We start from the raw sequence: 22,612 nt of genomic DNA, 5'->3' as shown, positions 1-22,612 counted from the left end.
GTCATTTAAATAGAATACTTTGTTTTTGTATTAACATGGCCGCAAAGAGCGACACCATGTAAAAGATACGGGTAGATAATCCCGTAGTAGAAATAAGCAACTGAATTCACTTAATGTCAGTTGTCCTGTCTTCTGCCGGCCGTGATGTTCTATCATGTTTAATATTCTTGTGTGATGGGAATCTCAATCTCAAATGTTGTGTTTCTCGTACTATTTATTAATTTGTTGTGTTTGTGCTGTGTTCGTGAATTCTGAACTATGACGAAACCAGATGGATAATCCTGGATTTTAATATTTATTGACAACTACACCAGAAGATGACTTAATAAAAGTGGTAACTATAGTAGTGTATTACTATATTTTGTACTGTTTGACGTTGGTACGTAGTTATGGATTTTAGTCAATCTGCATTTCCGGCCTTTATAAGATGGAAAATAATAAAACAATGTAAAATAATCATTTAAATTGATCTGTATGTATAAAATTATAATTATCATCAGTACATAAAAATACCATCGCATGTTGCTAAGTATAATGAGCTTCACATGCTATTTATATAGTTTCTAAAGGAAGAGATATATTTGCCAATATAGGCAGGCAGTGATTGCGACAAATACAGCCATAAATCGGTGTGACAGGTGAGGAGACAAGAGACTAATGTCCTGAAAGATTCCCTGCGTCTGAGCCATGTGAGCTGTCTTCAGCCATTAGGTGATAGGACCTTACATTTTGCAATATTTATAACTACTCTTAAATATTTGGTTCTTAAAAGTTCTATTTTAATACTTTATAAGCAATTAATTCTGGTTAAATTTCTGAAATAACGTATTTCAAAGATTAAAACTTTTTATGTTAAAACTCTCTTAATATACACAAAACTTTCTAGGTAATTTAGTTTTACCTTTTAAAAACTGTATATTGCATGCTGTATGAAAATTCTGTCTATATTGATTTCAAATATACGCAAGTACTAAGTACCAAATCATGTTATATTGTTTGATGCTCTAAATAATATGTGTGCATATTTATATGAAGTTAATATTATATACAATAATTTACAAATGTGTAAAATAATAGCTCAGTATTCTTAGGCTATGAGTATGATGCTATCCTTTAAGAGTACTTTTAAAAACCGTTTTATTATGGCTGGCTTGTACATTTTCATTTAAACTTTACTGTGTGTAGTTAAACCGACGTTTCATTTATATCTGGGCCTCTCAGTAGATGTTCAGGAATGGCTTATCACTATAGTTAGATTTTTTAAAGAAGGTCCGTGACGGAGACGGGCCCCGGCGACCTGTGTCACACTGTAAACGACTCTCTTTAAACCTATAGGACATTGAAATATGAACTGCATTACCTCGAAAACAATGTAATATTGCCCCATATATGTAAGTGTAAAACGTAAACGTTTTAAGGTAATAATAGTTTGTTTTTATAAATACAATAAATAAACCCCTACTTTGTAAAAATATTTTATATTCACTATAGATATTATTCTTTATAATAGATGAATAAAGGAAGATTGCATTACGTTTAATATTGGAGTAATGTGTACGAATCATAAAGTCTGTCTAAAGTAGTAGTGTTCAAACCCAAGTCTCAATGTAAAATAGGCACTTGACATGAGGGTTGTACTCGGTTTATTTACAGGCCTAGATAGTTCAGCACGCAAGCCGTCCATTGATTCTAAAACGTTTCCTGTTTACTCCTTAGTCACGTTTCACTTATTTACTTCTTGTGAATCAAAGACTTCGTTACGACTTTCTCGATGTCGAATATTTGAGCATAACAAAATAAACCAGCATGTTTAATCATATTAATACTTAAGAGCTTTACTATTACAAGCCGTTTCAGTCTCAAATGAGGATCAGAGAAAACCCGTTTTTAATTAAAAATGCAAACAAAAACACTATTTTAACAGGTAAGAAATATTTGAAAATTAAAATATTTTACTATGTCGTTAAAAATAATTATTAAATTATTATGTCTAAATGACAAACTCTTGCAAATATATTTATGCAATAAGTAATGAGAAAGAATAAGGTCTTTCTGATAAGATCCCTGCGGATTTCTATACACTACTATTTCAATTGACCATTTTAATGTCATTTACTGTTCAATAAAATTATGGCATCCAAAGGTAACCTTCTTGTGGATTATAATATAAAGCAACTAACTATCTCAGTGACACGTGTCATATTATCCTTTTTTTAAACTAAACTTATATCTCACTTAAAATACATTGTTGTTTTACTGTACAAATACATTTAGACTAATATTACTTATTTCTATGATCCGCCTAATAATTGCATGCATATTATATCCTCGTCATAACCAGCACTGAGGTTTTCTACTAGTCATATTTGTTTCTAAGTAAACTAGTCACAATATTATTGATGACTATTGTGCAAGTAAAAAAGGTTTCCAATGACGTGACCTTATGTATCTTGGAACTATTGTGAACTAATTTTAAATGAGCACTGTACGTGGATGGTACTCTACTATTTATTTATGATAAAAGTAGGAAACCTTGAGAACGTATTTTTGGTAATTGAGACTAGTTTTTTGTTATTCTGAGCATAATGCAGGTATAGTTAGGGAATAAACCTCATTTGAAAGTATTGGCAGGAATGGTCGTGGTATATTCTCTTAATATCTCTATGATGGTTGAAAGGTCATTCTGATAAGATTCCAAGAAGATAAACCTCTTGAAGTCTAAGTTATTAATCACATTACTTAAATTTTATGAAACTAGAGTACTAATAGGAACACTCAATTTCAGTGGGTTGAAAGGTATATAAGTAGAATTTCCAGTTGATCATTTTATTGAAGGTCCTCCCAAATGTCTCACGAGTAATTCTGAGTAGAATTAGAAGATTCAAATAGCAAGGTGTATTAATTTAATAAATAAACATACTATAAAAAAGATTCACAGTATTATGAGTTTAGAAATACCAGTTTATATTTCAGTTATGAGTAGTTTTAGTACGTTCAGTATATAGGTTAAAATTGTAATAATATTAAAACATAGATTTTTTATAATACTGAGACTATAAATTTCAATGGTTTAATATTATGTGATACTGGATTGCAAAATTTATGTGTGTTATAATAGACAACTTATTAGATGAAGAAGGTTACATTTAGGTAATAAATGACTTAAAAGTCATTAGCTGTGTGCAAAGCTGTAGACATACTTCTGGGAATGAAGCAGCGGTTTCGCCCTGGTCAAGATTCACTCGAAACAGCCCGAGCCGAGATGTGGAGTAGACTTCTTGTGCAATAAAAATTTAGTAAGTATCTGCAAAAACCGGGTCAGATCTGGAACATGATAAAGGTCCCTGGACTAAGTAAATACAAAACATTAGTCTTTCCTTACATTAAAGGACGAACAGACTTCTGGATCTAAGGATAGATGATATATGACTAGTACTTAGGATGCTAACAAGACATGACCCTCAAAAAACAAAACAAAAAGGGGTTTAAGTAAGACTAAGAATGCAGACATTGTAGAGAGGCAGGATAATCAGCGGAGAACATATGGCTAAACTGTCTGGCTGGTATATAAAAAAGAAAATAGTGCTATGTGTTTATCCCAACGTACTAAACGGATTATCCCAACGCTCTTGATCCCAACTACCAATCTACTTGATTAGAAAACTAAAGGCCAGAAATCTAATTAACTTTTTGTATAAGGCTCAGATTTCAGTATTAATTGCAATTAATGGAAGTGCAAAGGTTCATATAAGACTAATGTCATGGCTTTTCGCTATTTCCTGAGATAAAAAGTAAATGTGACAATTGAGTCGCTAGCATGTTGAAAATGTGGAAAAGAAACGCAATAAACTATTAATGCCTCTTCTTGTAATTGATAGGTCAGAGCCATCAAACTATTCTTTCTATTAAGAAACATACTTAATCAAGGAGGAGCTTTGTTAGTAATGTGTTCATATTTCAAGAATCTGCTTTTTCTATAGATAATTATCCTTCATATAAAGGTTTTCAATAGAACTAAAGTTAAAATCTAAAGTATATGTAATAAACTGACTAACACCTTAACACTAAACTTACTACTTTTGTACAGTTTAACGTGTGACGTTTATTTATATACAATACTAAATAATTTAATTTCTTAACTGAGCGATAATGAAGCCTATTACTGACATAAATTAATTTATGCTTTTATACTTTAATCCACAAAATCTCAAGAACGAACTTACCCATAGACTTGAATTTATGTATGAAACTACATTTCTATGTAGGCAAAATCGAGTTCAGTAATGGTACCACTCCATGAAAATTGTCTTAGCGTTATTGACCACTGTTACATTGCTCTTATAGGTAACCGAAATAGAATGAGGAAATCACAGAATAAATCAATTTGAATGATATGATATGGCACTTTAAAATATAACATAATAGCACTTTAACAAAATTATCTCAATTAAATTAACTACAAACTATAGCATTTTGCATGGACCGCAAAAAATCCTGGTACGCAACACGTGGTGTTGAGTTGTTATATCTTGTATACCTTGGAATCTAGACTTTTGTATAACCTTTAATTTAATTTGAAAATAGGAGTGAGGAACTACATGATTCACTTTCTCCGTAATAACGCTCTGTAATTTATCACCAGCTGACTCCTCCACTTCCTGTTACAGCCCTCCGTCCCCCACCCACTACACATGACATCAAGCGTGATAAACCGTCAACTATCTTGTGTGACGAATGGTGCAGGATCTCGTGATAACGTAGGTAATTATTGCAATACTACACATGCACTCATGCAATAGCTTTGTGAATCATTAGTTCTGTTGGGAAATGACGTCATTGCTTGGATATCACACACACCCACGTAAATGCGCTTATGTGGTTAAATTCAATTAGTAGAACCTATTATAAAGATATTGAATTAAAGCAAACGTTAAAATAAAACTCGAATCAAAACACGTTAGTTTCAATCCATTTATGTGGACTATTTAACTAAATACGTTGTTTTAGAATTAATTCAAATTATTGATTTTTAACTTCAACTTAGCTAGCGGATTAATTAGTTCAGAAAAACGTATATTATCCAAAAAGGTATTGAAAGAGCAAAGGGTTTGAATCAGTTTTAGTATATTACGATTCGTTTTTTTTATAAGTGATCGTTTGAATCGTTTTATTTTATACTATTTATTATTTAGTAGTTTCAAGCAGTGTATTTCAAGAGGTTCTGTGTCATTATTTCAGTTTATGTACAACCAGGGGTAAATCTTTATATCCCTATGAGATTTAAGATAGAAGTGTAATTTCCCTTTAGTTTTTGCCGTGCTTATTATACAAGACATTTGGCATTTTATTGCATAAACTACATATGTTATATGTTTTATATTGTATTTTTGACTCGTGACGATTAGAATGTGAAATTTTCGTATTTTTTTACAGTCAAGCTAAGCTATTTTTATTCCAAACTTAATTTTTTAAATATTTTACAATAAAAAGTACTATAACAAATTAAACAATATAAATATTTGAAAATACGTGCCTACACAGGCACGTGTGTGCGTAGCCGCTATTGTTAATGTTATCGTCGCATTTAGCAATTAATTCAGATTACGTAAAATATCTTAGCAGTGTATGAAGATAAATAGTTACAGTGCGAAGTATAGATATAAATAATAACTGTTATAAATGATAAAAGATTTAGGTTGAAATTAAGTGTAAACATTGAAAGCTTTACAAAACGTTTGTGGCGGTCCCTCCACCACGACAACTGCAGGGCTAGTAAACCCCCGTGTAACCGAATGCGCTGACTGCCTCGATTGCATTCCATCTGAATTCCGTAGGCCAATTCGATAAATTTATTAATAGGTAACTAATTTGAAACCGGTTATGTTTAGAATATAAGGACGAATATTTCTAAACATTATTTTTGAACTGCAGTGTTAATTGGTAACTGAATTTTATAACCAATCTATCGAGACTAAACTTTAAGGTTTTTCAAACAGTGACCGTTTAAAACTCACTATAATCAAACTTGATATGTCTAACTACCTAAATTTCTAGACACATATTTATTTCTAAAATAGATTTTAATCTTCTTTCATGAACGAGTTACTGCTACACAGTTACCTTTATAATCGGAAAATTATACTTAAATTAATTGGTAGTAATTTGATTTCCACAGATAGTTATGAATACAATTTTATTTCAACAAAAATGACTAAAATAGTTAATATTTTATTTTATTCTGATATTAGCATAAGCGCAGACAAAAGTCAGCACTCTTTCCTAATACTGTCTCCGGGAATATTAATAGTGCCTGTCGTTTCGTTATAACAATTGTATATTAGGTATTACCGATCTTTCGTAGACGCATGGTGTTTTTATAGTCTCCTATTCTTTAAAAGAAAACCAGAATTGAATACTTAATTAGAGTGAAACATTGAAAGTGAAAAACAAACGTGTCCTTTAATTTTAACTGATAAAAATAAAGTTCTAGTAACAGTAATGCTTCCCGTGTGAGGAAGGCAGCTGATAAATGTGGCGAACAAAGATACATAAACAAGAAAGGACATGTATGCCGGCAGTGGTTTCCTAGTATGATAATTAGAGATAAGATGGACACGAAGGTCATACGTTAGATGCTGGTGACATGGTTTTCCACACTGCCTTAATGAACAGTGTATCCCGTGTTAGAATAATTTAACAACTTCATCACTGCAATTGGAAAAGTGAATTTAGGGACATGTAATAGAGTCAATAAAGGGTATTTTCTCATCATATTACGTAAACAACTATAACTAGAGATATATTAAATTGAAAAGTAAATAAAAACGTATATTTTATAATTTAGAGGCAGTAATTTGTTTTCTTGTGGTAATCATTGTGACAATATTATGAGTATGCTACACCACTTGTGGCGTGACGGGCCTCGTTGAGGTTGCATTTAAAACTTCAATTGTACAGCTGATTTAAATTTTTCTCATAAAAAAATTATGCTTCATGTAACATTTCTAGTTCCTATGTAGTTATTTCTCGAAATATTGAGAGAAAATAGACTGGAAAATTAAATTTTTCCAGTTTCTCGAGTGATAGGCTTTGCAAATGTTTATCCAAATACAATTACTTTTACTTTCATGGGTAAAATTTCAATGAAAATTGCGGTTTCATCTTGTATTTTAATATTCTTGTTATAAGTGTTTGGTGTTACTAGATTTTAATATTAGCAATATACTTTTAACTTATGAATGGAAATTATAAACCAGTATAATAAGGATTACTCAATTAACTGTAATATTTTGCTAGCGTCTTTATTATACTACCGTTGGCTTCCTTAATTTAGTTCTGCTTAGAGCAACCTAAAATTTTAAATGTCTTAATTAAATGCCATCCTCTATTTCAGTTTGTTATTCACAATATATTACTTAAAATAAGATTAAGATTTCGGACATTCGCCAACGTTTCTTGTAAAAAGTTCAACAGTATGTTTCGAGGGATGCAATATATTATATTTCTCTTACCTGATTTACTCTAACAGAAACAAACATAAAACTAAAAATTGCTTCAATAGGCTGTGACTCACAAATTTAACTGATATATCACCAGCATGAATTTCATTCTAGAGGGTAATGAACCTAAGCGGTATCAGTGTACAGGAGTCAAGAGATTATAGAAAATTTAAGAAATCAATAATTCTTGAAACAATGTTATAGGTACGCAACAGTGTCTATGATTTTTGGTTTTTCGTGAAACACGTAGTATTTCAGACATAATGCCTATTTGTAAGGAAATTTCCTTGAAATGAGGGGTTCACTTCTAGTTGGTTTATACCTCCTGAATGAATATAATAAAACAGTCATATTTAAGAATTTCTTATCTAACCACCTGAGGTTAAGGATAATAAATCCTTTCGGACACTTAACCTGGGGATCAACGGTCAAAAGTGATTTTCGAACCTCCACCAATAGCCAGGCAGTCGGGTTACTTGCTAGGACATGATCGCTAACGTTCTCCCACCCAAACAGCAGCCACGCTTGACGTTGTTTGATTTGGTTATCTCGGAATAAACACCTTACCCACTACACTGTCCATTGGCTACCTACACTAACAAATATCTAAATGTCACATATGAGCAACATATGCGTGGGAGTCCAGAAGCGGAACACATATTACAGAAGAAAGGTGGATGTTGGTACGCTGTATGATGACTGTTGGAGTGGGTGGGGCTACCTTAACGTTAAATGCTGTTTCTATCGATAATATGTTCTGGATGTGATATCTTAAAAACTATTATGTTATTTAATATAGGCCAGAAAACTTACACCTAGTTTTTTCAAGCTTACCGATAATTTGGAACAAAGTTAAAAAACAAAACCATTAGTAACATGTTAACCATATGTTAATTAAAACATATTCCAGTTTGATTGGTAAAGACTATGTTATTATATTTTATCGAGTAACACAAATAATAATACTTTTCAAAGAATACAACAATTAAATATAGTAAATTTAATGTAAACGGTTTATATTTCATATTCACTACATTACAGCATATTACAAGTAGCTTGTAAAGAGAACAGAAGCCAACCATAACCATTAATAGTTCTGTTAAACACATTATATTCCAAAGCCAATTAGCTAAGTAAGCTTACTGTGGATGTTATGACAAGGTTAGCGCTGGGAGACGAATGACTTGAAACACTTACATTAAGACACATAAACACTGTTAATATGTTAACGGCTTGCGTAAAATTACCTAAGTGAATTCTGCTTACGTATATGGATTAATTAAATTTAGCAAAAAGAGAACAGTAAGGCACTCGCATAGAAATAAACTCAAGACAATCTATATACTATTTATTTTTATGTTTGATAACTTTTTTTCTGAAAAGATAAACGGTTTTCTGAAAATCGTTAACTTTTAAGACTTTCGTTAAAAAAAAGTTTCCTTTTTTACACATAATACACTTTATTTGCTTTAATTTCCAGTAAAAACAAACATTTAAAAAAATTGCATTCTATTTTAGATATATTACTTTATAAAATCGTAATCATAAATGTGTTATAGTGTGATTTTTTTAAAAACCAATATTCAGAAAAATCAGCATAACTCTTATACAGTTTCACCAAAAAATAGATTTTAATCTTCTTTCATGAACGAGTTACTGCTACACAGTTACCTTTATAATCGGAAAAATTATACTTAAATTAATTGGTAGTAATTTGATTTCCACAGATAGTTAAGAATACAATTTTTATTTCAACAAAAATGGACTAAATAGTTAATATTTTGTTTTATTCTGATATTAGCATAAGCGCAGACAAAAGTCAGCACTCTTTCCTAATACTGTCTCCGGGAATATTAATAGTGCCTGTCGTTTTCGTTATAACAATTGTATATTAGGTATTACCGATCTTTCGTAGACGCATGGTGTTTTTATAGTCTCCTATTCTTTAAAAAGAAACCCAGAATGTAATACTTAATTAGAGTGAAACATTGAAAGTGAAAAACAAACGTGTCCTTTAATTTTAACTGATAAAAATAAAGTTCTAGTAACAGTAATGCTTCCCGTGTGAGGAAAACAGCTGATAAATGAGGCGAACAAAGATACATAAACAAGAAAGGACATGTATGCCGGCAGTGGTTTCCTAGTATGATAATTAGAGATAAGATGGACACGAAGGTCATACGTTAGATGCTGGTGACATGGTTTTCCACACTGCCTTAATGAACAGTGTATCCCGTGTTAGAATAATTTAACAACTTCATCACTGCAATTGGAAAAGTGAATTTAGGGACATGTAATATAGTCAATAAAGGGTATTTTCTCATCATATTACGTAAACAACTATAACTAGAGATATATTAAATTGAAAAGTAAATAAAAACGTATATTTTATAATTTAGAGGCAGCAATTTGTTTTCTTGTGGTAATCATTGTGACAATATTATGAGTATGCTACACCACATGTGACGGGCCTCGTTGAGGTTGCATTTAAAACTTCAATTGTACAGCTGATTTAAATTTTCTTTATATAAAAATTATGCTTCATGTAACATTTCTAGTTCCTATGTAGTTATTTCTCGAAATATTGAGAGAAAATAGACTGGAAAATTAAATTCTTCCAGTTTCTCGAACGATAGGCTTTGCAAATGTTTATCCAAATACAATTACTTTTACTTTCATGGGTAAAATTTTAATGAAAATTGCGGTTTCTTCTTGTATTTTAATATTCTTGTTTTAAGTGTTTTATGTTAAAGATTTTAATATTAACAATATACTTTTAACCTATGAATGGACGTTATAAAACCAGTATAATAAGGATTACTCAATTAACTGTAATGTTTTGCTAGCGTCTTTATTATACTACCGTTGGCTTTCCTTAATTTAGTTCTGCTTATAGTAACCTAACATTTTAAATGCCTTAATTAAATGCCATCCTCTATTTCAGTTTGTTATTCACAATATATTTAGGGGATAGATAGAGGGATGCAATATATTATATTTCTCTTACCTTATTCACTCTAACAGAAACAAACATAAAACTAAAAATTTGCTTCAATAGGCTGTGACTCACACATTTCACTGATATATCACCAGCATGAATTGCATTCTAGAGGGTAATGAATCTAAGCGGTAATCAGTGTACAGGAGTCAAGAGAATTATAGAGCATTTAAGAAATCAATAATTCTTGAAACAATGTTATACGCAACATTGTCTATAATTTTTTGGTTTTTCGTGAAACACGTAGTATTTCACACATAATGCCTATTTGTAAGGAAATTTCCTTGAAATGAGGGGTTCACTTCTAGTTGGTTTGTCCTCCTGAATGAATATAATAAAACAGTCATATTTAAGAATTTCTTATCTAAACACCTGAGGTTAAGGATAATTAATCCTTTCGGACACTTAACCTGGGGATCAACGGTCAAAATTGATTTTCGAACCTCCACCAATAGCCAGGCAGTCGGGTTACTTGCTAGGACATGATCGCTAACGTTGTCCACCCAAACAGCAGCCACGCTTGACGTTGTTTGATTTGGTTATCTCGGAATAAAAACCTTACCCACTACACTGTCCATTGGCTACCGACACTAACAAATATCTAAATGTCACATATGAGCAACATATGCGTGGGAGTCCAGAAGCGGAACACATATTACACAAGAAAGCTGGATGTAGGTACGCAGTATGATGACTGTTGGAGTGGGCGGAGCTACCTTACTGTTAAATGCTGTTTCTATCGATAATATTTTCTGGAAGTGATATCTTAAAAACTATTATGTTATTTAATATAGGCCAGAAAACTTACACCTAGTTTTTTCAAGCTTACCGATAATTTGGAACAAAGTTAAAAAACAAAACCATTAGTAACATGTTAACCATATGTTAATTAAAACATATTCCAGTTTGATTGGTAAAGACTATGTTATTATATTTTATCGAGTAACACAAATAATAATACTTTTCAAAGAATACAACAATTAAATATAGTAAATTTAATGTAAACGGTTTATATTTCATATTCACTACATTACAGCATATTACAAGTAGCTTGTAAAGAGAACAGAAGCCAACCATACCCATTAATAGTTCTGTTAAACACATTATATTCCAAAGCCAATTAGGTAAGTAAGCTTACTGGGGATGTTATGACAATGTTAGCGCTGAGAGACGAATGACTTGAAATACTTACATTAAGGCACATAAACATTGTTAATATGTTAACGGCTTGCGTGAAATTACCTAAGTGAATTCTGCTTACGTACAGTATATATATATTAGTTAAATTTAGCAAATAGAGAACAGTAAGGCACTCGCATAGAAATAAACTCAAGACAATCTATATACTATTTATTTTTATGTTTGATAACTTTTTTCTGAAAAGATAAACGGTTTTCTGAAAATCGTTAACTTTTAAGACTTTCGTTAAAAAAAATTTCCTTTTTTACACATAATACACTTTATTTGCTTTCATTCCAGTAAAAACAAACATTTAAATTGCATTCTATTTGAGATATATTACTTTATAAAATCCTAATCAGTAAATGTGTTATAGTCTGATTTTTAAAAACCTATATTCAGACAATCAGTATAACTCCTATACAGTTTACCAAAAAATACAAATTTAATTAGGATCAAAAACCACAAACTTGATATGCTATTGTGTAAATTTGTTTCCAAAACAAATAAAGGTTAAAAAAGATGAGAAAACCATCTTATTTCACAACATGTCTGGTCACCAAGATTTAGCCCAGTGAAGTAGCTGATGCGGGTAGTATGCATCTAATAATTAGTACACACAGAAAACCAAGAAACGGCGAATAACACTTCGAGGACAAATATAAATCCAATCAAACCCAAAGGCCTTAATAACATTAATTGGGTTATTTTTAATTCTAATATTGACACCGTAAGACACTCAAAGAGAAGAGGCTTGCAGAGATTTATAGCCACATAGGTGTCATTTAAGTAGAAAATATACTAAATGCTTTTATAATTGATAAGTGGGAATTTGTATTTTTCTTAACGCCAATAAAACAATATAGATTTAGGAACTCTGATTTTATAAACTGCAGGAAAATGAGTACATACAGTTGATCTAAATATAACGACCTCTACTAACACAAGACATCGACAGCGGCTCTTTGCTATCACAGCCTATTACCGCGGTGTTCGAGGAGGTAAAGAGAAGATGATTTTATGGCAAAATTAATGACCTGCGTGTTTGCTAATCCCTAATTATCCTACACACAGTACCCGTTGTCTTCCTACTTCGTTCAACCGAAAATCGCGTGGTCTATATTAATTAGTTTGTCAGTTTATAAGCTGATTTTCCACTTGTATTATCAGTGATCGAAGTCCTTGTAGGTATTAGTAGTTGGTTACAAAGATACGATACAATAGAGCATATGTTATACTACATGATAAATATTTATATCAAAATTTTTGACCAGGATATCAAATACATATGTAACAATGAAATATGTAATACATAGTTGTACCAACTCACAATAATAGTGACAACTACGAACAAATATATTAATTTATAGATTTCAACATAATTATATTTACTTCTTGATTACATGAATTCATTTTTGGTATTTGTTATGGTATTGGTATAACCAATAATTATGAAGAAAAATATCCAACACTATAAACATTATCTTAATTACGAAAATACTAATTTATATTAAATATTTTTTTTATTTAAACTTTTATTGGACTATTATCTACTACAGTTAAAGAGCATAACTTCAATCAATTGTTTTCAGTTAGTACTGTATAAATATATGTGTGTACTGTACTTCTTGAACACTGGTATGCTATGTACATGTATCAGATATTACCCACTCCTTTCTATCCATTTATTAATCGATAAAGTGGGTGGGTTGTGGGAAAAGAGGTAGACAATCATTATGTATATACAGTTCAAAAAAGCTTTGAGAAAATATTAAACTTTCACTCCATGTAGAGTCATTTGGAAACAACCAATAATTAGGTGTGCACATGAAGATGGATCGAGATGAAGTGTGGCGGTATCAGTCATTTATATCTTTATTAAACTTATTTTAACTATTTTGATGTATTTATGTTATAAGCATCGTGTAATCTAAATGTAGTTATTCTTGTTTATCAAATTTTAAGTAAACACGAACTTGATCATGTGACGGAGAATTCTGTGTTGTTTAAATGAGTGTTAAATGCTAAGTGTGATGAAAAATCTTTAACCGTGAATTTTAAAATTTAGGTATATAACATTTTAAATCTAATTATCATTGTTATGGTAAAGAACAGTGTTGACCTTAAAAATATACCTCATTACTATACATCCTTTGAAATATGTTATTATGATTTCAATTCATACTCTCAGGTATAATTGATTTAATCAAATTTGTAATCATGCAATGAGTAAAATAAGAAAATAAAGATAACCTAACACTCAATTTTACAGTACTTAGCATTTTTTATACATTAGTCTCATATAAAAGCAAATAATAACTACGCATATAGTTATAACCCTAACACCAAGCCCACCACAGTCATTCATATTTTAAATAATACAGAAACCTGCCAAGATTAGGTTACAGAGCGGGAAGCGAGGTTTCATACAGGTTTAATTTATATTAATTATATAATTTTATTATATATATATATATGTGTGTGTGTGTGTGTGTGTGTGTGTGTGTGTGTGTGTGTGTGTGTGTGTGTGTGTGTGTGTGTGTGTGTGTGTGTGTGTGTGTGTGTGTGTGTGTGTGTGTGTGTGTGTGTGTGTGTGCGCGTGTCTGTGCGCGTGTCTGTTTTTTATTTCAAATTCAGGAAAAAGGTGATTGCAGTATAATACAATAATCAGCCAATAACTAAACAGATTCAACCCAGATTAGGATAATAGGCAGGAAGGGGGGTTTATTCAAGTTTACCTTTAGCATTTACAGTTGTATAATAAGCTATGAATAAAGTGTTTAACTAAGCCTGGGGAAAAAAACAACCGATTTGTATATATGTAAATGTCTTGCAGTCTAATATTATGGTAACATGATTGTTGAGAAGTATCATATTATTCAAACAGCAATCAAGTGCAACAATTTAGGTTATCGCGTTTTTCTCGCCTCGTGTCGCAGAGGGATAATTCATCCCCCGGGCCATATTATCGTTTGATATACTGGTCAGCGGTCTCTCGCCTTTTATACTGTGTGGAAAATCGCATTAATCTCTTCGTTGGTAAAAATTTCGTAACTAAATATACTTATGTTTCCACAAACACACTTAATCCTAATATAATAAAAAATTAATCTATAGCTAATAATAAGTTGTAAAATCTAATAAGTCATTGCTACGGTCCACAATCTCACTGATGTAAAGTTTAGTTCAATATCTTCCATCGTATTATTTGGGAATAGGGGCTATTATTAGTGCTGTTTGAATGACTATTAGCAAATTTAATAGTAGTATTATTTTGGGTTAGTGTAAGCGTACTAACGTTTAGCTGACACTGAATGGGTTAATTTTCAGTCGTTTTATGTGCCTTCTGGTTAAAAAGTTTTTATTTTATTAATTAATGTATCGCTTACTAATTAATTTTTGGATGATTAGACGTGTTAGCAGCAGAATCCATTTCGTAATAAACATCCATAATCGACTTTTTGAGATTACCATCTTGAATGAACATGGGCATGTCGAGTAAATTAAAAGAGAAGTATCTTATTAGGATCATTAATTTTTAATAAAGGAAGTGTATGGGCTATATTTTGTTCAAGAGCCAGTGCAATTAATAAGACAATCGCCCCCAGACAAGTGTCAATACTAATATATCAGACAGAGAGTTACATAGTTATGTTTTAGATGTTGTTTGAAAAAAATTACTGTGTTAGTGCACCTAATTATTTAATTACATACTCCAAAATAGATAGAACTCTCATAATAAGAGTTTTATTTGAGAATTTAAAAACAATCTGCTTATTCCCTTCATAGTTAAGTAAAGTCAAATAAACATAGATCCACTGTAATGCCTAGAACACACTATATACGATGGAATAGTTGTATATAAACGTTAAAGAGAGCAGCAGACTCCCTAATGAGAAATTCGATAGAGTTCGCATTAATGCTGTCCCAACTAAAGTGATAAATATGGTAAGATATAAAACACTCTATTACTGTAATGCATAAAGCGGAGATTAACTAAAAAATAGTTTTTTGTGTTCAAAAGCACAGTTCCTGAAAGTGAGTATAATGATGTGGATTATTGATCACAAAAACCCTGAATCCCCTGAATTTAAGGATTAAATTGTAACCAACTATCCAAATCGATATAAATACTTTTTTTGATTAGTTATGTCTGACCAATGCTTAAGGAGAGAACACTAACTACATCTAATGTTATGAAATATTATTGGAGTGTTTCAAAAATGACACTCAAATATCAAAGTCAATAAAAGAAATGAATGTGACATGAAAAACTCAATATTAAAACAGCTTGCTGTAAAATTTCAATCTTTATATTACTAACAAATTTCGGAACAGATTTTATTATTCAAAAGTTCTGTTGGCAAGAGTATTATTATTTAAATCAAAATATATTAAAATTATTCTTTTCTAACAAAAGAATTTAAAATCCACTCTTAAAAAAATAATAAGTTGAAATAAAACAAATTACAGCTTCTTATCTTCTGATATTAAATTAATCAAACAAATTATATCAATTCTAAAAGTTCTATTATGCAACTCGTGCTAAACGCAAACTGTGGGATTTTATCCTTCCCGATTATGTGTCAGTAAATTTGTTTTAATTTTAATGCAACTTACTATACAGTGAGTTCTTATTTTTGTTCAAAATTACACAATTTAGTTAAAACCGTTCAAATCTTAACTATTATAATATTAGATTAAATCATTCGTTTATCACAAAAAAAGTATTCCACATGAACATTTATTTCTTCTAACTGCCAATCTTTTTATTGAATCACTGTAATAGGTCTGCAATCTATTATTGCGTAACAATTCCTTATAACAATAACCCTATGAATAAGGTACATGCCAGGAAAACGAGTTAACGTAATCCGGAAAGAAATTTTCTACTCTTGCCAAACCACTCACGGCAATTTAAACATACACGGAACGGACTGACATAGATTCGCGCACTCTTATAACAGAAACAGTGGGCAGAAGGTAAAAAATCCGCTGTTTTAAATATTCACTCTCGCATAAATAATGATGCCACGATCGAGCTAAATTATATTCCCACCACATTTCAAACGAATTAACTAGCCTTCCTGATCTAATCCAACCAAAACTCAGTAATAACTGGACAAAAGAACCGGTACAACAAAGGCTATACTCAGACTCGACTACTATCTTTAAGTAACATGGGCAGACTTCCCAAAGGAGTACATTTCAATATTATTACCTTATTATCTAATAAATTACCTAATACTAAAACCTCTTTTTTATTTTTATTTTGTAAATCCATGACATTTTAAAAATTAAAAACCAATGTAGCCCAAAACGCAACAGTAAGTTGCGGCAGGGAACTCACAGGGTTTTTGTTAATATTCCAACTGTCCTAGTAATTAATAGTAGGACATTTACTACAAGATTAGTGTATTCCATTGAATAAAACTAAGAATACCGGAACAATAGATATTGTTGTCTGTGACTGTTAAATATAACTGCAAGATCACTGAAGGTTATATAGGGTAGAAAGCTCATAGTGTTTCTGTTATTGATTCAAATGATCTGATAATCACTACTTAAACATTTAACAACCGATTAATGTAATATATTCTATAAACCCGAGACTACCGAGACAACAGCCATTGTTTTTGTGACTGTTATATAGAGCAGCAAGTTCCCTGAAGCTTATATACGGCACAGAGATTCTATTATTACATTAATCTAGGTAGCAATTACTAGTAATGTAATTACCACTCGATTACTGTAGTGCTTTGAATGAAAACCAGATATCAACTAGACAATAGCTATTGTTGTTTGTGACTGTGAAATAGAGTAATAGTCGTTGAAGGTGAGATATCGCAGAGAGCTCACGTGTTCGCGTTAATTACAAGTAAGAGTTGATCAAACCCTGAGACGGCTTTCTTCCGTCAAGGAAATCACTTTTTTACAGTACCGATTTTACAATTAAGAAAAAAGTGGTTAGCAAATCTGTAAGCGCCTAGTTCTGATTAAATAAATTAAAATAACCACATCGTACCATACAAGTGATGATTAGGCTACATTTTAGTCAAAGAGTCCAGAATCAACTTGCATTGAGTAAGTATAAAACCTGGCTTGTCTTGAAATCAGTGTAAAAATGTTGGCTTCAAAATACTGGATTTCAAGACGTGCTACTTTTAGTGGGTTCCTAAATAAGAGGGTATGATACGGTTTTAGAATATGAAAGAATTAATATTACCAAACTTAAGATATAGTTCATAAATAAAATAAATCTAACCCTTTGATAGATAGGTTCTGACATCGGATGCGTAACACTGGAATACAAGGAAAGACCTGAAAATAATTCGACAGTGGTGGCTAAATTGGAAACCAATGCCATGTGTGGGAATATAGACAGCAATGGTCCAGTGGTTCCCATGATACGAGACACAAAGAACGATACGGTCCACTTCCTGTTCAGTAGTGGTTGGACTCGAAACTGTGACAGGCTGGATGTACCACACGTGTATTATCGAGTATGTGTGCAATTGTTCCAGGATGTCCAGTAGAGTGTCTATTTATGTCACATAAGAAGCCTTTACTTGACCAAAATACCCTACAAAGCTGTATAACATCCTGCATATAAAGATATTACTCATATATGTGAATAATATTTGTATATATATGCCTGCATGTAGGTTACTAGAGATTGATTTCTTCAGACATTGTGGGATGATATATTTACTGCAGCTGAAGGAAAAAAACGGAGGAAACGTGCTCTAAAATTATTTGACAAACAAAGAGCTCCATGACTACAATAAGAGGAAACATGCAATCGCAATGAGTCCGTGACTATAGCAAGTAAATCACGAAACAATAAACAGGACAAATAATGCTAATGGAAGGGACATTACTCTATTTTTAGTAACGAGGCATACGATACAGATTAGGCTAATCTAATCTAATACTACTAATCTAATTACTAGAATTAACCCAGGCAGTAGGATGAACCGGTACTGGAAAGCTTTGTCTTAATAATCTGGATTTACCAACTGGAAAAACTAACCTAAATTAAACTGAGGCGAAACTTGCTAGGAAAAAGCTACTACTTAATAGAGGAGTTCATTGCTTACTATTAACATTATTGTAGTATTAATAACTACTTGTCGATTGTTGTTAATTGAAAACAATTATATAATTAAGAAGTTTTATAGTTATGTAATTTAAGAATAATATCGTGCATAGCGGTTGCAATGAATTTATACGTGAATAAAAACGCAATAAAGAATTATTTATTACATATTGAATAAAATATTCATGCATAAAAATTCCTCAATTAGTCATACAATCATGCCCCATATGAAATCAGTTCTTCTCTATTTATAATACAGTTAATAAGGGTGGTGGTAGGACTTTTAAGACATTCAGTATAATGGTAAGTCTTGTTCTCAATTATTACAAATGCTTATGCTAAACTAATTGATTATTAGAGCAGCAGAAAAAACATTAGTTGATGTATTATTGGAGAAGTGGATTATGTTTTATTATCAAGCGGAATTTTTTATATCCTATCACAGTAGTTTGTGCAATAATTGATAGTACAGCTGCCAACTAAGGGACACGGGGAAGTAGGTATTGGTATACTATGCCTGAGTTTGAGATCACGACCTTGCTCCTCTCATGTTTTATGATAATACACACGTTATCAATACATACCATACACTCGAGGGGATGAAATTATCAACAACATACCTGTCTTCGAAAAAAAGAGGTAAGTGCATAATATTTTCATAACAATTTAAATTAGTAGCAAAACCTTTTGATAAGCATTAAATCTTACACCATCTGAACTAATTCGGATGATTCCTTTTTATTATATCCGTTGAAATTTTAAGGTTTATATAAAAAGATAAGTGTGAAGAGTTTCTGGAAATATTTAGGAATCCCAGAAAATATTAAAAAAATATTTTACACACAGTAATTCAAAGTTATCAGGCATTAACAGCTGTTAACAGTCCATCAAAGACGGAGCAAATTTTGTTCATAAGTAATTTAAACAAATGTTAATTATACATTGCTTGATCAGTTGCGCAATGCAGATTCAAAAGACAAAATTATGACCGAATTTTTACTATTAATTGTGAAAGTGACAAATTTATACCATATACGCATTATAAACTCTATTTAATTTCTACTATAAAACCCAACTTATAGAGCAAAGTTGAAAATATTAGCACGAAAGGGAATCGAAAGTGATTGACTCGCTTAAGTTTTTTTATGGCATTTTAGAGAAAAAAACAGTGGGATGGACACAAACTTTTCTTTCTCAGACTGCAGTCCGGAAAGATCAAAAGGCATATTTTGCGAACTTATTTTAAACGATCATTTTGTAATGTTGAATGAACTTAGTTTCAATGATTATCCACTATTCCACATACCGGAAGCAAAACACAATCGATAGAAATAGGTGCTTTTTAATCCAAGTAGGCTTTTACAGTTTACGGATACAGCTATTTTCTTAACTGGAGTAAAAAAAAGAATTCAATTATAGAACCAGAAAAATTGTAGACTAGAAGTAGGCGCTTTTTATTCTAAGGTGGTTTCCGAGACCTACATATAATATAATTTCTTGGTCGGGAAATAACGCAAACCCAACTGTGAAACGGGAAATAAATTAGAAAGGAACATAATTTGTAAAGTCGGAAATTTTGACTGCAATACATATTTCTTTCACATAATTTTTTTGATAGGGCTCAATTATATTAAATCATATATGCTCTTACTAAGAAGAGTACGCCCTTTTTGCATTCGAAACGACGGGTAATAGATATTATAATATATAAATAAATAAATATATATATATATATATATTTTAATCAAAATTAACCTTATTTTACACGTTATAGATCTCCCAGCCTGAATTTTCTCTCTTCTTATGTTAGTTACTACATTATACCTTTCAAATGGTAACTATATTCAAGAGTATGTAGAGAATACATTACAATATATTTGCAGGTGAAACGTTTAATCAAAGAGATATTTAATACATAATGGTTTAAATGTTATCGAAAAAAACTGAATTCTTCTTTTAGTCCACATTAAATCGTTATAATCCTGGAAGTTCATAATAGTATGAGTCAAAGGACAATATTAATAAAAATTCTCAGATATTATGTACAATTGTTGACATTGTGATCTATGGAGTTATTTGTCCAAAAAAATATTTTCAAATCATTGATTCGGTATGAAATATTTTGTTTCCTATCTTTGTAAATAATGAATTTATTTGTTCCAATATGCTAAAACAATTTATATATTTAAGCTGTTATTTTGCTTAAAAGAAGAAAGACTGTTACAAAGTATTTTTTATTAATTAAAATCACTATAAAATATAAAACTAACATACAAGTTACATACTTGAGAATGCAATTTTTGCTTCGTTACCATTTGTTGTCCGGGTGCCGATATTTAAAACACAGAAGTGACAAAAGAGCTGGCTAAATTGCTTTCCAAGAGAGGCTGGAATGTTTGACTGCTGCAAATATTTCGTCAAGAGTCCGCTCTGAAAGTATACCCATTTTTCAACGTTTTGTCGAGGATATAGAAAGGTAGCCTACACCTACTTGTAAATTAGAAAAGTTGATCTCTGACTGTTTCATCGGTTATTTTATAACATACAATAAATAACAAACAAAACAATCTTGATGAATGAAATAGCTTATGGTACCCTAAAACTAAGTTAAATTTTAAGTTTCATAGGTGTTTGGTAATGATGTTCTAATTCTTTTCATACAAAGTACTGAGACGTTTGTGTAAAAAGCATTAAGACAGGTATTTAATAATAAAAATTTTTTCTAAAATTAAAACTGTGCTTTGATAATATATTTTGGATATCAGAAAAAAAGTTGTCAAAACAAAATATGCAGTGACATTTCAAAATGCAAGTACAGTATAAATTATTCAGTGCTTTTCGACCTTTATCAATGTCAAAAGTATCATTAAGATTTATGTCTGATAGCGCTTCAGAAATGTATCTACGCTTGAGGTTGAAAGTTATGTATGTAGTTTGTTTGAGTGACACCTCTTAATTATATGTACAAGCACCACATATGTCTATAAAAATATGAATGTTTATAAAACAACTTTTCTATGCTTTTACGAAACGTAAATGACCACGAAACGGACACACAAACTAATAATAATTTCATCTTTTGCATGTTTATGCTTTACAAACAAGAATATTGTTATCCTATACGTTGATATTTATTTCTTATGAATATAATTATTAGTTTAAACTGTATTTGTCCATCACAAATAAAAAAAAACTTTCTATCGTGAAATAACATTGTAATATGACTGGAATTTAAATATTTTATTAAGAAATGACGGTGCCTACAAGCATAAGTTAATCCAATAACATATCGTGAAGTCAAGTTATAATATTTAATTCATTGAATAAAATGTAGTCAGCGTACAATTACTGCCCAATAATGTATATTCTGCGGCCAGATTCAACTGTTTTGTGGGTATTATACGAGGATACTACTGCGGACTACACATAATACGGAAAGTTTAGTATTAGTTTCAGCGATAACCGTATTGCGCGCCAGGTGTACTACCTGTGAGATTTTGGTTCCGCAACCGATTGTCCTACTGTTGCCAATTTTGACAGCGTGGCGCGGATTAGACCCCTCTTCTCACTGTCATCCAGACATCTGCCCACATCCTACTTTCACCACATCCTATTGCTGTACTACCCATGTAGTATATAATACTATGATACCATATAATACAAATAGTTCGTTTCTCCATGTAAGATGTTTTAAAAAAACATACAGTATCCCTAGATTTCAATATAATTTATTTCTGGTTAGAATTCCAAATAACTGGAAGAAATAAACTTGCTTTATTTTTGGATCTTGGATTTTGAATCTTTCGTGCCACTTTCTTAAATATTTTGTCACCTTAT

The sequence above is a fragment of the Homalodisca vitripennis genome, chromosome 1 (assembly GCF_021130785.1).
Source record: "Homalodisca vitripennis isolate AUS2020 chromosome 1, UT_GWSS_2.1, whole genome shotgun sequence".
In the NCBI taxonomy this organism is placed as follows: domain Eukaryota; kingdom Metazoa; phylum Arthropoda; class Insecta; order Hemiptera; family Cicadellidae; genus Homalodisca; species Homalodisca vitripennis.
This window is presented reverse-complemented; position numbering follows the sequence as displayed.